Source organism: Stenella coeruleoalba, assembly GCF_951394435.1.
Source record: "Stenella coeruleoalba genome assembly, chromosome: 18".
Classification (NCBI taxonomy): domain Eukaryota; kingdom Metazoa; phylum Chordata; class Mammalia; order Artiodactyla; family Delphinidae; genus Stenella; species Stenella coeruleoalba.
In genome coordinates this window covers 59,037,174-59,053,126 of record NC_137164.1, presented here as the reverse complement: position 1 = coordinate 59,053,126, position 15,953 = coordinate 59,037,174, and positions in this window count along the sequence as shown.

Here is a 15,953-nt window from a genome sequence, read left to right as displayed (position 1 = left end):
TACATCTGTGTCTTTATTCCTATCCTGCCCCTAGGTTCATCAGAACCATTTTTTTAAATTTTCCATATATATGTGTTAGCGTACGGTGTTTCTTTTTCTCTTTCTGACTTACTTCACTCTGTATGACAGACTCTAGGTCCATCCACCTCACTACAAATAACTCAATTTCATTAATTTTTATGGTTGAGTAATATTCCATTGTATATATGTGCCACATCTTCTTAATCCATTGATCTGTCGATGGACACTTAGGTTGCTTCCATGTCCTGGCTATTGTAAAGAGTGCTGCAAGGAATATTGTGGTACATGACTCTTTTTCAATTATGGTTTTCTCAGGGTATATGCACAGTAGTGGGATTGTTGGGTCATGTGGTAGTTCTATTTTTAGTTTTTTACGGAACCTCCATACTGTTCTCCATAGTGGCTGTATCAGTTTACATTCCCACCAAAAGTGCAAGAGGGTTCACTTTTCTCAACACCCTCTCCAGCATTTATTGTTTGTAGATTTTTTGATGAGGGCCATTCCAATGAGTGTGAGGTGATACCTCATTGTGGTTTTGATTTGCATTTCTCTAATGATTAGTGATGTTGAGCATCCTTTCATGTGTTTGTTGGCAGTCTGTATATCTTCTTTGGAGAAATGTCTGTTTAGGTCTTCTGCCCATTTTTGGATTGGGTTGTTTGTTTTTTGCTATTGAGCTGCATGAGCTGCTTGTATATTTTGGAGATTAATCCTTTGTCAGTTGCTTCATTTGCAAATATTTTCTCCCATTGTAAGGGTTGTCTTTTGGTCTTGTTTATGGTTTCCTTTGTTGTGCAAAAGCTTTTAAGTTTCATTAGGTCCCAATTGTTTATTTTTTATTTCCCTTTCTCTAGGAGGTGGGTCAAAAGGATCTTGCTGTGATTTATGTCATAGAGTGTTCTGCCTGTGTTTTCCTCTAAGAGTTTTATAGTGTCTTGCCTTACATTTAGGTCTTTAATCCATTTTGAGTTTATTTTTATGTATGGTGTTAGGGAGTGTTCTAATTTCATTCTTTTACATGTAGCTGTCCAGTTTTCGCAGCACCACTTATTGAAGAGGCCGTCTTTTCTCCATTGTATATTCTTGCCTCCTTTATCAAAAATAAGATGACCGTGTGTGTGTGGGTTTATCTCTGGGCTTTCTATCCTGTTCCATTGATTTATACCTCTGTTTTTTGCCAGTACCACACTGTCTTGATTACTGTAGATTTGTACTATACTCTGAAGTCAGGGTGTCTGATTCCTACAGCTCCATTTTTCTTTCTCAGGATTGCTTTGGTTATTGGAGGTCTTTTGTGTTTCCATACAAATTGTGAAAAATTTTTTTCTAGTTCTGTGAAAAATGCCATTGGTATTTAGATAGGGATTGCATTGACTCTGTAGATTGCTTTGGGTAGTATAGTCATTTTCACAGTGTTGATTCTTCCAATCCAAATACATCATATATCACTCCATCTATTTATATCATCTTTAGTTTCTTTCATCAGTGTCTTATAATTTTGTGCATACAGGTCTTTTGTCTCCTTAGGTAGGTTTATTCCTAGGTATTTTATTATTTTTGTTGCAATGGTAAATGGGCGTGTTTCCTTAATTTCTCTTTCAGATTTTTTATCATTAGTGTATAGGAATGCAAGAGATTCCTATGCATTAATTTTGTATCCTGCTACTTTACCAAATTCATTGATTAGCTCTAGTAGTTTTCAAGTAGCATCTTTAAGATTCTCTATGTATTGTATCATGTCATCTGCAAACAGTGACAGGTTTACTTCTTCTTTTCTGATTTGGATTCCTTTTATTGCTTTTTCTTCTCTGATTGCTGTGGTTAAAACTTCCAAAACTATGTTGAGTAATAGTGGAGAGGGTGGGCATCCTTGTCTTGTTCCAGATTTTACAAGAAGTGGTTTCAGTTTTTCACCATTGAGAATGATGTTGGCTGTGGGTTTGCCATATATGGCCTTTATTATGTTGAGGTTAGTTCCCTCTATGCCTACTTTCTGGAGAGTTTTTTTAAATAACTTTATTTATTTATTTGGTTTTGTTGGGTCTTCATTGCTGTGCATGGGCTTTCTCTAGTTGCAGAGAGTGAGGGCTACTCTTTGTTGTGGTGCATGGGCTTCTCCTTGAAGTGGCTTCTCTTCTTGCAGAGCATGGGCTCCAGGCACGCAGGCTCAGTAGTTGTGGCACATGGGCTTAGTTGCTCTGTGGCATGTGGGATCTTCCCAGATCAGGGCTCGAACCCGTGTCCCCTGCAATGGCAGGCAGATTCTTAACCACTGTGCCACCAGGGAAGCCCTGGAGAGTTTTTATCATAAATGGGAGTTGAATTTTATTGAAAGCTTTTTCTGCATCTATTGAGATTATCATAAGGTTTTTATCCTTCAATTTGTTAATATGGTGTATCACATTGATTGATTTGCATATAGTGAAGAATCCATGAATTCCTGGGATAAACCCAACTTCATCATGGTGTATGATCCTTTAAATGTGCTGTTGGATTCTGTTTGCTAGTATTTTGTTGAGAATTTTTGCATCTATGTTCATCAGTGATATTGGCCTGTAGTTTTCTTTCTTTATGACATCTTTGTCTGGTTTTGGTATCAAGGTGATGGTAGACTTGTAGAATGAGTTTGGGAGTGCTCCTCCATCTGCTGTATTTTGGAAGAGTTTGAGAAGGATAGGTGTTAGCTCTTCTCTAAATGTTTGATAGAATTTGCCTATGAGCCATCTGGTCCTGGACTTCTGTTTGTTGGAAGATTTTTAATCAGAGTTTCAATTTCAGTGCATGTGATTGGTCTCTTTACAGTTTCGATTTCTTCCTGGTTCAGTCTCAGAAGATTGTGCTTTTCTAAGAATTTGTCCATTTCTTCCAGGTTTTCCATTTTATTGGCATATAGTTGTTTGTAGTGATCCATAATGATTCTTTGTATTTCTGCAGTGTCCATTGTTACTTCTCCTTTTTCATTTCTAATTCTGTTGATATGAGTCTTCACCCTTGTTTTCTTGATGAGTCTGGCTAGTGGTTTATCATTTTTGTTTATTTTCTCAAAGAACCAGCTTTTAGTTTTATTGATCTTTGCTATTGTTTTCTTCATTTCTTTTTCATTTATTTCTAATCTGATCTTTCTGACTACTTTCTTTCTGTTAACTTTGAGGTTTTTTGTTCTTCTTTCTCTAACTGCTTTAGGTGTAATGTTAGGTTGTTTATTTGAGATTTTTCTTGTTTCTTGAAGTAAGATTGTATTGCTATAAACTTCCCTCTTAGAACTGCCTTTGCTGCATCCCATAGGTTTTTGGTCCTCGTTTTTTCATTGTCATTTGTTTCCAGATATTTCTTTACTTCCTCTTTGATTTCTTCAGTGATCTCTTGGTTATTTAGTAGCATATTGTTTAGCCTCCATGTGTTTGTGTTTTGTACAGTCTTTTTTCCTGTAATTGATATCTAGTCTCATAGCATTGTGGTCAGAAAAGATACTTGATATGATTTCAATTTTCTTAAATTTACCAAGGCTTCATATGTGACCCAAAATTGATCTATGCTACAGAATGTTCCATGAGTACTTCAGAAGAAAGTGTATTCTGTTGTTTTTAGATGGAATGTCCTATAAAGATCAATTAAGTCCATCTTGTTTTATGTGTCATTTAAAGCTTGTGTTTCCTTATTTATTTTCACTTTGGATGATCTGTCCATTGATGAAACTAGGGTGTTAAAGTCCCCTACTGTGACTGTGTTACTGTCAATTTCCCCTTTTATGGCTGTTAGCATTTGCCTTATGTATTGAGGTGCTCCCATGTTGGGTGCATACATATTTACAATTGTTATATCTTCTTCTTGGATTGATCCCTTGGTCATTATGAATTGTCCTTCTTTGTCTCTTGTTATAGTCTTTATTTTAAAGTCTATTTTTTCTAATATGTGAATTGCTACTCCAGTTCTCTTTTGATATCCATTTGCACAGAACATCTTTTTCCATCCCCTCACTTTTAGACTGTATGTGTCCCTAGGTCTGAAATGGGTGTCTTATAGGCAGCGTATATATGGGTCTTGTTTTTGTATCCAGTCAGCCTGTCTATGTCTTTTGGTGGGAGCATTTAATCCATTTACATTTAAGGTAATTATTGATATGTATGTTCCTATTACCATTTTCTTAATTGTTTTGGGTTTGTTATCGTAGGTATTTTCCTTCTCTTGTGTTTCCTACCTAGAGAATTCCTTTTAGCATTTGTTGTAAAGCTGGTTTGGTGGTGCTGAATTCTCTCAGCTTTTGCTTGTCTGTAAAGGTTTTAATTTCCCCATCAAATCTGAATGAGATCCTTGCTGGGTAGAGTAATCTTGGTTGTAGGTTTTTCCCTTTCATCACTTTAAATATGTCCTGCCACTCCCTTATGGCTTGCAGAGTTTCTGCTGAAAGATCAGCTGTTAACCTTATGGGGATTCCCTTGTATGTTATTTGTTGCTTTTCCCTTGCTGCTTTTGATATTTTTTCTTTTATTTAGTTTTTGATAGTTTGATTAATATGACTCTTTGTGTGTTTCTCCTTGGATTTATCCTGTATGGGACTCTCTGCTTCCTGGACTTGATTGACTATTTCCTTTCCCATATTAAGGAAGTTTTCAACTATAATCTCTTCAAATACTTTCTCAAACCCTCTCTTTTTCTCTTCTTCTTCTGGGACTGCTATAATCCGAATGTTGGTGTGTTTAATGTTGTCCCAGACATCTCTTGGACTGTCCACAATTCTTTTCATTCTTTTTTCTTTATTCTGCCCTGTGGCAGTTATTTCCACTACTTTATCTTCCAGGACACTTATCTGTTCTTTTGCCTCAGTTATTCTGCAGTTGATTCCTTCCAGAGAAATTTTAATTTCATTTACTGTGTTGTTCATCATTGTTTGTTTGCTTTTTAGTTCTTCTAGGTCCTTTTTAAGTGTTTCTTGTATTTTCTCCATTCTATTTCCAAGATTTTGGATCATCTTTACTATCATTACTCTGAATTCTTTTTCAGGTAGACTGCCTGTTTCCTCTTCATTTGTTAGGTCTGGTGGGTTTTTACCTTGCTCCTTCATCTGCTTCATATTTCTCTATCTTCCCATTTTCCTTAACTTACTGTGTTTGGGGTCTCCTTTTTGCAGGCTGCAGGTTCGTAGTTCCCATTGTTTTTGGTGTCTGCCCCGAGTGGGTTAGGTTGGTTCAGTGGCTTGTGTAGGCTTGCCTGTGTTCTGGTGGGTGGGGCTGGATCTTGTCTTTGTGGTGGGCAGGGTGAGTCCAGTCATGTATTTTGTGATGTGTGTGAATTTAGTATGATTTTAGGCAGCCTGTTTTCTAAGGGGTGGGGTTATGTTCCTGTCTTGCTAGTTGTTTGCCATCGGACGTCCAGCACTGGAGCTTGCTGGCCGTTGGGTAGAGCTGGGTCTTAGAGTTAAGACAGAGACCTCTGGGAGAGCTCTCACTGATTGATATTACGTGGGGCCAGGACGTCTCTGGTGGTCCAATGTCTTGAACTCAGCTTTCTCACCTCAGAGGCTCAGGCCTGACACCAGGCCAGAGCACCAAGACCCTGTCAACCACATGGATCAGAATAAAAGGGAGAAAAAAAGGAAAAATAATTGTAATTAAAAATTTTTTTTTAATATTACATTAAAAAAATTAAAAAGTAATAAAATAAAGAAGAGAACAATGAAACCAATAAACAAATCCACCAATGATAACAAGAGCTAAAAACTATACTAAGATAAACATAAAAATCAGAAACAAGTCAGTCACAGACAACAAACCCGAAGTCTACAGTTGCTCCCAAAGTCCACTGCCTCAATTTTGGAAACATTCGTTATCTATTCAGGTATTCCACAGATGCAAGGTACCTCCAGTTGATTGTAGGGATTTAATCTGCCGCTCCTGAGGCTGCTGGGAGAGATTTCCCTTTCTCTTCATTATTCTCACAGTTCCTGGGGTTCAGCTTTGGTTTTGCCCCCAGCTCTGTGTGTAGATTCCCCTCAGGCATCTGTTCCTGGCCATACAGTATGGGGTTAAAGCAGCAGCTGATTAGAGGGCTCTGGCTCACGCAGGCCAGTGGAGGGACGGGTATCATAGTTATAATTGGAACGCAGGGCGAGCCTGCAGCGGCAGAGGCCAGCATGAATTTGCAACAGCCTGAGGAGCGCTGTGTGTTCTCTTGGGGATGTTGTCCCTGAATCACTGGACCCTGGCAGTGACGTGCTGCACAGACTCCTGGGGGTGTGTGGATAGTGACCTGCTCTTGCACACAGGATTCTTGGTAGCAGCAGCAGCGTTAGAGTTTCATGCCCGTTTCTGGTGTCTGAGTTGATAGCCACAGTTCACGCCCGTCTCTGGAGCTCATTTAGTCAGTGCTCTGGCTTCTTTGGTCAGATGGGGAAGAAATCCCCTCTCCTCACACACCCCGAAATAATGGTTTCTTGCCTCTTAGCCAGGTCCAGAGTTTTTCCCGGACTCCCTCCCAGCTAGCTGTGGCGCACTAGCCCCCTCAGGCTGTGTTCACGCAGCCAACTCCAGTCCTCTCCCTGGGATCTAACCTCCAAAGCCCGAGCCCCAAAGCCTGAGCCTCAGCTCCCAGCCCCCACCCACCCGTCAGGTGAGCAGACAAGACTCTCAGGCTGGTGAGTGCTGGTCTGCACTGATCCTCTGTGCTGGAATCTCTCCGATTTGTCCTCCGCACCCATGTTGCTGCACTCTCTTCCATGGCTCCGAAAACTTCCCCCCGCCCACCCCGCATCTCTACCAGTGAAGGGGCTTCCTAGTATGTGGAAACCTTTCCTCCTTCACAGCTCCCTCCCTCCCTCGCAGGTCCCATCCCTATTCTTTTGTCTCTGTTTTTCCTTTTTTCGTTTGCCCTACCCAGGTACCTTGGGAGTTTCTTGCCTTTGGGGAAGTCTGAGGTCTTCTGCCAGCGTTCAGTAGGTGTTTTGTAGGAGTTGTTCCACGTGTAGATCTATTTCTGATGTATTTGTGGGGAGAAAGGTGATCTCCACCTCTTACTCCTCCATCATTTTGAAGGTCTCCTAACTGCTTCTTGATCAGTCCATTCTGCTTCAAGTCATTTATGCCTTGAGTCACGTGTACTGTGTCCAGATGGTCTCAGTACCACAGTGCTATCTCAAGGCTGCCTCTGTGAAGTGGCTCCCACTCTTTTCTGGTTATTTTTAACATCAAAATGGAGTTCCTAGCTAGTGCAATGAGCAAATAAACAAAATGCAAGTCATACAGTTTAGGAAAGTAACAAAACTCTCTCTGCTCGCAGAAAATATGATTCAATACATAGAAAATCCCAAAGAATTTATCAATAAGCTGCTAGATCTAATTAGTGAATTTAATAATGTTTCAAGCTATAAGGTAAATATATAAAAATCCATTACATTTCTATGTAACAATAATAAATATTTGATTACTGAGATTAAAAAAAAATAATACAATTCTAACAACATCACAAAACATGGAATATATGAGTATAAATATAACAAAATGTATTCCGGATCTACGCTAAAAACTACAAAGGAGCAATAAAAGAAATTAAAGAAGAGCCAAATGAAAAGAACTTGATACCATTGTCATTAATAGGAACATGTAACACTGTCCATTTTCCCCAAATTGTTGTAATGATTTAACATAATTCCCCAAAAAGTCCCACTAGTATTTTTAGTAAAAATCAACAAGGTGATTCAAAAATGCAAAATTTAGTTCTCTTGTGGCCAGATCATTAGTTGCTCTTGGGGAGGGATGAACTCTGGAATTAACACACTTAACACCTTACTATTTTCCTTCTCTTCCTGAAAATACGCTAAATATGCATTGATTTCTTTATTTATTGCATGCCTTAGCTATCCTGCTCATTATCTTCAGCTGTGAAGGGCAATGGTAGTATCATTTATGCAAATCCAAAATAAAACAAAGAAGAAGACAGGAATGTTAGCACCAAACTTGCTTGGTTGTCCAGAGAGAATGTTCTTGTTATGATGTGGCTTTTCTTTCTTTAATACTCAGCAATCAAGTTTCCAAGTGATCCTCAATTCCCTGGGGACTTGTTACTACATCAGTTCAGAGAGATGAAAAATAAGAGAGCTGTAGAAGGCACACTACTTCTTAAAGTCTTGTTCCCAAAGTGGTACACATCACTTCCACTCCCATTCCACTTGGTTACATGTCCAAGAAGTGTAGTGCAGAAGACAAATGAATGTATATTGGTAAACATCTAGCAATTTCTGCCATGAATAGGTAGAGTTGGTTCCATCTCTGGTCATTCCTGAAGAATGATGGGTAGGAAGAGTAGGCTGATGTGAAATCTAGGAAGAGAAATTGCATGTGCTAAGGTCTGGAGGCAGGGAAGAGCTTAGAACATTTCAAATGTGAATAAAAACCTGTGTGCCCAACAGGGAGAGTAGTGAAAATCAGTGTTGGAAAAGTAGCAAGGGCCAAATCAACCAGGATATTTGTACAGTGTTTTATAAAAGTTTTACACTGCATTATTGTTGCAGTGAAAAGCTGTTTAATTGATGTTAACCAGACAGAAAGTGAATCAATTTTTGCATGTCTTAGGGATCATTGTCCATTGAATGAAGAATTAGCATGAAGCTATGCTATATGCAAGGACAACTAGGAAACTTTGACTAAGAGAACAGTAATGAAGATAAGAATAAGTGCTATATGGATTGCAGTGATGTTTATAAGGTGAAATCAGTATAAAATGGTTGAGTCACACTTGCAAGTTAAGCCTGAATAAGGTAGACATATGTCCTCAAATATTTGAAAAGATGTCATGTAGTAATGTTCTGTGTTATTATTTGGAGTTGTTCTTTGTACATTTCCTTGCATAGAGTACATCCTTGATAAATACATTTTAAATGAATGAGTGCTTTAAAGTACAGAAAAAGTACAACACTAAGGACAGGAAAGGGAAGAATAGCTGCAGTGGATGAACTATATTTGGCTCAATATAAAAAAAAAAGAATGTTATGAAAATAGGAAAGTATTCTTAACATTAAACCGGATGCCTTGGAAGTCAATGCCCTCTTCATAAAATCATCAGGTTGGGTTATCTGAGGTTAGACATTGGATCACAGAGGAAGAACTTCCTACTTAGCAGAAGCTCTAGGAAGCTCTGTTCAGTTTTAATGGCTAAGGAAACTTTGTTCTAAAATGAGGATTTGACATCAATGCAGGCAAAACGAAAGTCCAACACGAGAGTAAGTGCTTGCAGGTCATCTTCCTCTCAGTACTCACCTGGCTTTACATTCAGTGAACAGTGGCAGTGAGTTAGTATTAGCATGAAAGGTAGCATGTGCAATAACAGGTGGTCCACCTATGGCAAAAATAAAGAGCATCTAAACTTTCATTCTGTACGTGTCATTCATGTATCACTTTATCTAAAAGAGGTAGTGTTTAGATCCCCCTAATATGACTCACTTGATGAGCAATACATTTTACTTTAAAATTATGCACTTTGTGTGACTAAATCAACCTGAAAATTGATACTTGGTATAAAAACACATTTATATTATAATATTTTTTGGAAAAAGTTATTAGAGTCTTGATTGAAACTATTACCTACTGTGAAAATTAGAAAGATTTTTAATTAACGTTATTGAAGCTGTTTAGATAGTGATAACTGATGAAAACCCTTTTTATTTTTTTTTGTTTTTATTATTAAGATTTGCTTAATGGAATTCAGTATATAACAAGTTCACCTCAATTGTTTAATTTTTAAAGTGCATTTTACTGATATATCCTTCATTATAAAAATTCTACTTTCAAGATGGAAAATCCCTTCAAATCTAAATGGCAATTAAATAAAATAGGTTAGGTTGATCCTCTGCCTCAAGGGACAGGAAGAGTAGGTCTGAGTCAAAATATAATGGGAAAGGAAGGGTTGTGACATAAAGTGAAGCAGAAGAATGTGACATGTGCTCTTAAAAGTTTCATTAACAACTTAAAAGTAATTTTTTTTTTAAGTTGGAGCTCAGATATTAGCATTTGTTCAAACAGTAGATTTTACCTTATTATAGTTGTATAAATCAGCAAAAGACACCAAACATTTTCTTTGTTATTCCTTTTCCTCTTTCTGTTACAACAACATAAGTGAATTGAGTTTTTATGGACATTCTCTGTTGGGATCAATAATGTGTGTGACAACTGTCAAAGCATATAGCCCAGGGGTCTGAAGTTTTACTGAAGAGGACACTGGCCTGAAAACTGAAACAGTGACCCTCAGAAGTGATATTTTACTATCTGCTGATAATAGATTTTGGGGAAAACTACTTTAAGTGTGGGACTCCAGTCAAACTTCACCATCGTCTTTCTCCCAATATATTTCCACTTAGATACAAAAAAAAAATTATAGACTTAATCTACAAAAGTTTTGAAACACTATGTTGTACACCTGAAACTAATATAATATTTTAATCAACCATACTTCAATTTTAAAAAATCATAGACTTGCAACGATTCTTCTTTCCTTAGAACATTCAGAGAAAAAAAGATTTTGATTAGTTCTGGCTAGTCAGATTCATGGCTAGTTCTAAGTCAGCCCATAGTAATGCCTAGTTCTCCTGTATTTTCTGGTTCTCATCAAGGCGCATGGCTTACTTTTGACTTTGCTGCTCTGCAAATCTGTATATTGTGGTTACCTTTCTCTACAGTTCTGGTAATTCCACACGTCTGCAAGCCACACTGGAGAACTGATGTGGACAAGCCATACTCTTTTATTAACGAACTCTAGCTTCCCTAGAATGCTACCACCTTTAGTCTCTTTTCGGTAGTAGGCTTTCAGAGAAAGGTTGAGCATAGTTAATTGTAATATCAGCATCATCCAGAATATAGTATACCTCCTCTTTTCTAGTTGCTTGGGCACGTTTAGCTCTGCCATCCCTAGGCTCTTTTTTTTTTTTAGCATTATTTTTTTTTAAGATTTATTATTTATTTGTTTTTGGCTACGTCGGGTCTTAGGTGCAGACACAGGATCTTCATTGAGGCATGTAGGATCTTTCATTGTGGCACACGGGTTTTGTCTTCTATAGTTGTGGCGCGTGGGCTCCAGAGCGCGTAGGATCTGTAGTTTGCAGCTCGCAGTCTCTCTAGTTGAGGTACGCAAGCTCAGTAGTTGTAGCACGTGGACTTAGTTGCCCTGCGGCATGTGGGATCTTAGTTCCCTGACCAGGGACTGAACCCGTGTCCCCTGAATCATAAGACGGATTCTTTACCACTGGACCACCAGGGAAGTCCTCATCCCTAAGCTCTTGGCCTTCAACAACATATCTCTAGAATATTCAGGTGCCCTACTGAACAATTTGGGCCTTCTGCTTCTGGGTTCTACCCTGAACAATAAAATATGGTGGTTTTCAGTTACAAGTTTTCTGAGCTACCAGTGTCATCAATCGCTTTGGTATATCTGCTCACTTTGGCCCATGACTAGAGAATTTACATATACATATATGTAAAATTAAAATATATTTTCAGGTTTTGTCCTGAAAATCCTTAGCACTGTCTCACATGGAACTCTGTGATCTCTTTGGACTGCATAAGTAGTCTGTGATAGAAACAGATGACATATGCTCTTGTGCTTTATGCTGTAAACCAGCAGTTTTCAACTGGTGGTATCTAGTGGGTGAAGGCCAGAAATGCTGCTAAACATCCTACAGTGCAAGGACAGAACTCCACAAAAAGAATCATCCAACCCAATACGCTAAGAGTGTTGAGGTTGAGAAACTTTGCTGTAATTAACAGATGATCCCCTCTACTATAATCCTCTGTGTGACATGCCCAGATGCTGGTGCAGTGTAATTCATTCATAACCATTAAGTATTATCTATTAGTATAAATTGATAGTGGATATTTTTGTCAAATAATGGTTATATAATTAAGAATACCTTGCATAAGTATAACAGTTTAGAGATTAGAATTTACCTTTCAAATTTTTATCTTAAAAATTCATCAAAATAAGACTTGAAAAAGATACTGTTTTCCCCATATTTAGACAAGGAGAATCAATATTAGCTATAACTAAGCCTTAGCTAATATCCAATCCATTCCCTTATTCTTCAGATGCAAGAACTAAAAATAAATAAAGTAGATTTCTCAGAATTGCATTACTAGATAATATAAGAATAAATATCAAACAAAAATGAATCACCTTCTTAAAAGATGCTGTGGATTCTCCATCCAGATCCCATTTAAAGAGCGAGTGTACTAATTCCCAGCAGCTGTGAGAGTTGGGTACTATCTACTCACTACCATCACCTCCTTCTCTTTCAACCCCATGCCAGCTTCTCCAGAGAATTAACCACAACTATGAGATCCACCTTACCCTGGGAAACTTCATTCACCTAACCCCCACACCTGGGGTGGCCAGTAGCCAGTGGCTCACTGATGTATATAGAAAGGAGTATGGATTCTTTTCCTTATTTGGAGGCAACTCTAGCTAGATTTTATCTGAGACTACATACTTGCCCATTTCCTTTCCATTCCCTCTTCTTTTCATTCCCTCTATGGTGGGGTTTTATGAAGCACATTCTATAAATTATGTGCATCTGGATAATTTCTCCTTCTTTTTCTTGGAAACCTAACCTAAAACATTTGATACTCTGCCTTCCCCTCCACCACACCAGAATCTAGAGCTACATCTCTGTATGAGACAACTAGGCAAGATCTAGGACTGCTATATGCCAATGGAATGGCAAAAGCTATTTAGCCTGTACAGGCAGGAATTAGAAGAGTAGAGTAGGAGAGAATCCCAAGAATGCAAGATGAAGAGAGGAAAAACACAGTTAACCCTCAAGAGCAGACTCTGTGGATGGTATTCTAGTGTGGCATTACTTACTGGCCAATGGACCCCTTCATTATTTATTGCATAGCATTACAGTGAATAGTTGCTAAGCCTTTCACCTGTGGTGAACCAGAGGAATACAAGTGAAAGGGAATGCCCAATGTCATACTATATCTCTGGCATTTAAAGAAAGTTTAGAGTATCAATAAACATAGGTATCAGTAAGCTTAGGGTATCAATAAACTCATGAATATTAAATCCAGTTTAGACTCATTTGCATAATAATCACAATCATGGCATAATAGGTAGAGCAATTCATTCACTTAACTCTTTACTCTTCTTTTTCTTTATATTTATTTTTATATTTATTTTTGGCTGTGTTGGGTCTTCGTTTCTGTGAGAGGGCTTTCTCTAATTGCGGCAAGCGGTGGCCACTCTTCATCACGGTGCGCAGGCCTCTCACTATTGCAGCCTCTCTTGTTGTGGAGCACAGCCTCCAGACGCGCAGGCTCAGTAGTTAGTGAGTTGCTAATCTAGCAACGGGTCTACTTGCTCCGTGGCATGTGGGATCTTTCCAGACCAGGGCTCGAACCTGTGTCCCCTGCATTGGCAGGCAGATTCTCAACCACTGTGCCACCAGGGAAGCCCCTACCCTTCTTAGTTGAAAGACAGATTTAAAAAGTAGTTGAAAGCCTACCTTGCTTAAGGACTGTGCAAAAATCTCAAGGGAGAAGATGTCTCACAAGATAATAATGCTTGCAGCACTATTTACCATAGCCAGAACATGGAAGCAACCTAAGTGTCCATCGACAGATGAATGGATAAAGATGTGGCACATATATACGATGGAATATTACTCAGCCATAAAAAGAAACGAAACTGAGTTATTTGTAGTGAGGTCGATGGACCTAGAATCTGTCATACAAAGTGAAGTCAGAAAGAGAAAACAAATACCGTACGCTAACACATATATATAGAATATTAAAAAAAAAGGTTCTGATGAAACTAGGGGCAGGACAGGAATAAAGACACAGACGTAGAGAATGGACTTGAGGACATGGGGAGGGAGAAGGGTAAGCTGGGATGAAGTGAGAGAGTAGCATTGACATATATACACTACCAAATGTAAAATGGATGGCTAGTGGGAAGCAGCTGCATGGCACAGGGAGATCAGCTTGGTGCTTTGCAACCACTTAGTGGGGTGGGATAAGGAGGGTGGGAGGGAGATGCAGGAGGGAGGGGATATGGGAATATACATATACATATAGTTGATTCACTTTGTTATACAACAGAAACTAACACAACACTGTAAAACAATTATACTCCCATAAAGATGTTAAAAAAAAAATAGATGGTAATGCTGCTTTCCTCAGACTCTACCCATATCTCCTCACCACTGGACCAAGAACTAGGGTCAAATCTCTACATGAATTGACTTGGAAAGTTTCGGGTTTGCTAAAGAAATAGAAAGATTATAAACCAAAGAAGCTACAAGACGTGGCTATCATGGATCTGGGAGAGTAGGACTAGCAGTGCCTCCTGAGGGGACTGGATTAAAGGGGGTAAAAAGTAAAGTTGAATTAAAATGGTTCGCTAGGATAGGGTCACTCTTCCATTATACAGAGTTTAACATCATGAAAGGATTTCAGGATATGGTTATAATATGCTGTCAGGGCAGCTCATGCAAGTTTGGGGAAAGAATTGGCTCACCTTAATGAAGTAGAGATGTAAGAAGTGTCATGACAAACTGTGGAAGAAGAGACCAAAAGGCTCAGACAATTGGGTGTGCTACTATTTAAATGTGCAAGCTACAATGGGGCTACTGGAAAAACCACTAACTTCTACTGACTAGATATTAAAATCTCCTATGCTGGAAAATTCTATTTATGGATAGTGAAAGGATCTCAGAAGGGCCTTAGGAATTCTTTATCTAAGTTGATAAAGAACATAGAGGTGAGGGAAGCATAAGCTTGCTTGAGAAGATCAGCAGTGGCTGTTAAACTTGGTAGGCCAGGATTGATAGTAGAAGATACTATTATACAATTCTGTGTGTGTGTGTGTGTGTGTGTGTGTGTGTGTGTGTGTGTGTGTGTGTGTGTGTGCATTATGAGTATGCCTCTCTCTTTTCTGTTAGAAGACTGTACCGGGGTTCTGTTGAATATATTGGATTTTTCAAAAATCCTTTTTTTTTAATTGAGGTATAATTGGCATATAACATTGTATTAGTTACAGGTGTATAATATAATGATTTGATATTTGAATACATGGCAAAACGATCACCATGTCTATTTAATGTCTGTCACCATTCATAGTTACAAAATTTTTTCTTTCTTGTGATATAAACTTTTATTCTGTTAGCAACTTCCAAATATACAGTATTAATAACTGGACTTACCATGCTGTACATTACATTTCCATGGCATATAGTCACCATGTTGTACATTATATCCGCATGATATAATGTTGTACATTACATCCCCAATCTTTAATTTTAACTTTGACTTTATAGCTTTTCAGCTTCATTATTAGTATTTTTCTCTTGTATTTTTATTTCTCTTGTAATCATTTGTCAAATTTTCGCATGGGTGTTCTGTAAATGCAGTTCTATTTATCAGTGAAATTGAGACAGGCTGGGACCTGGGACTCTTTGCAGCAGTGCTGCAATGCTTGCACCTGGACAAATGTCTCCTCAAGCAACAAAATACAAAGAAACTATAAGGGACTAAAAATAACTGTGTGCATGCAAAGTTGTGGCAAATTCTGGACAAAAGATACAAAAAGACCAAAAAAGCTCAACTGTCACTTCTGAAGAGCCCAGAGCAAAAGGAGGGGTTCGGGAGAAAAACCAGGGAACCGGGCATGCCCGCTGCACTCAACATCACAAAGGGGTGGGCAAACCACCTGAACCACCCCTCCAGCCCGACCCCTGGACACATTCCTACTCTCACTCCCATATAAGGAACCTGTTCGCCCTGCCTCGGAGCAAACCATCAAGGGAACTTGTTTTTGATCCCCCTTACTGCAGCATGGGCCCCATTCTACCTATACATTACAACCTGTATGATTTCTTATTTTGGAATACACATATTTTTCTATATTGTAAACCAATGCTCAGTTCCTCTACAGTGTTTCATGTTTTGTTTTG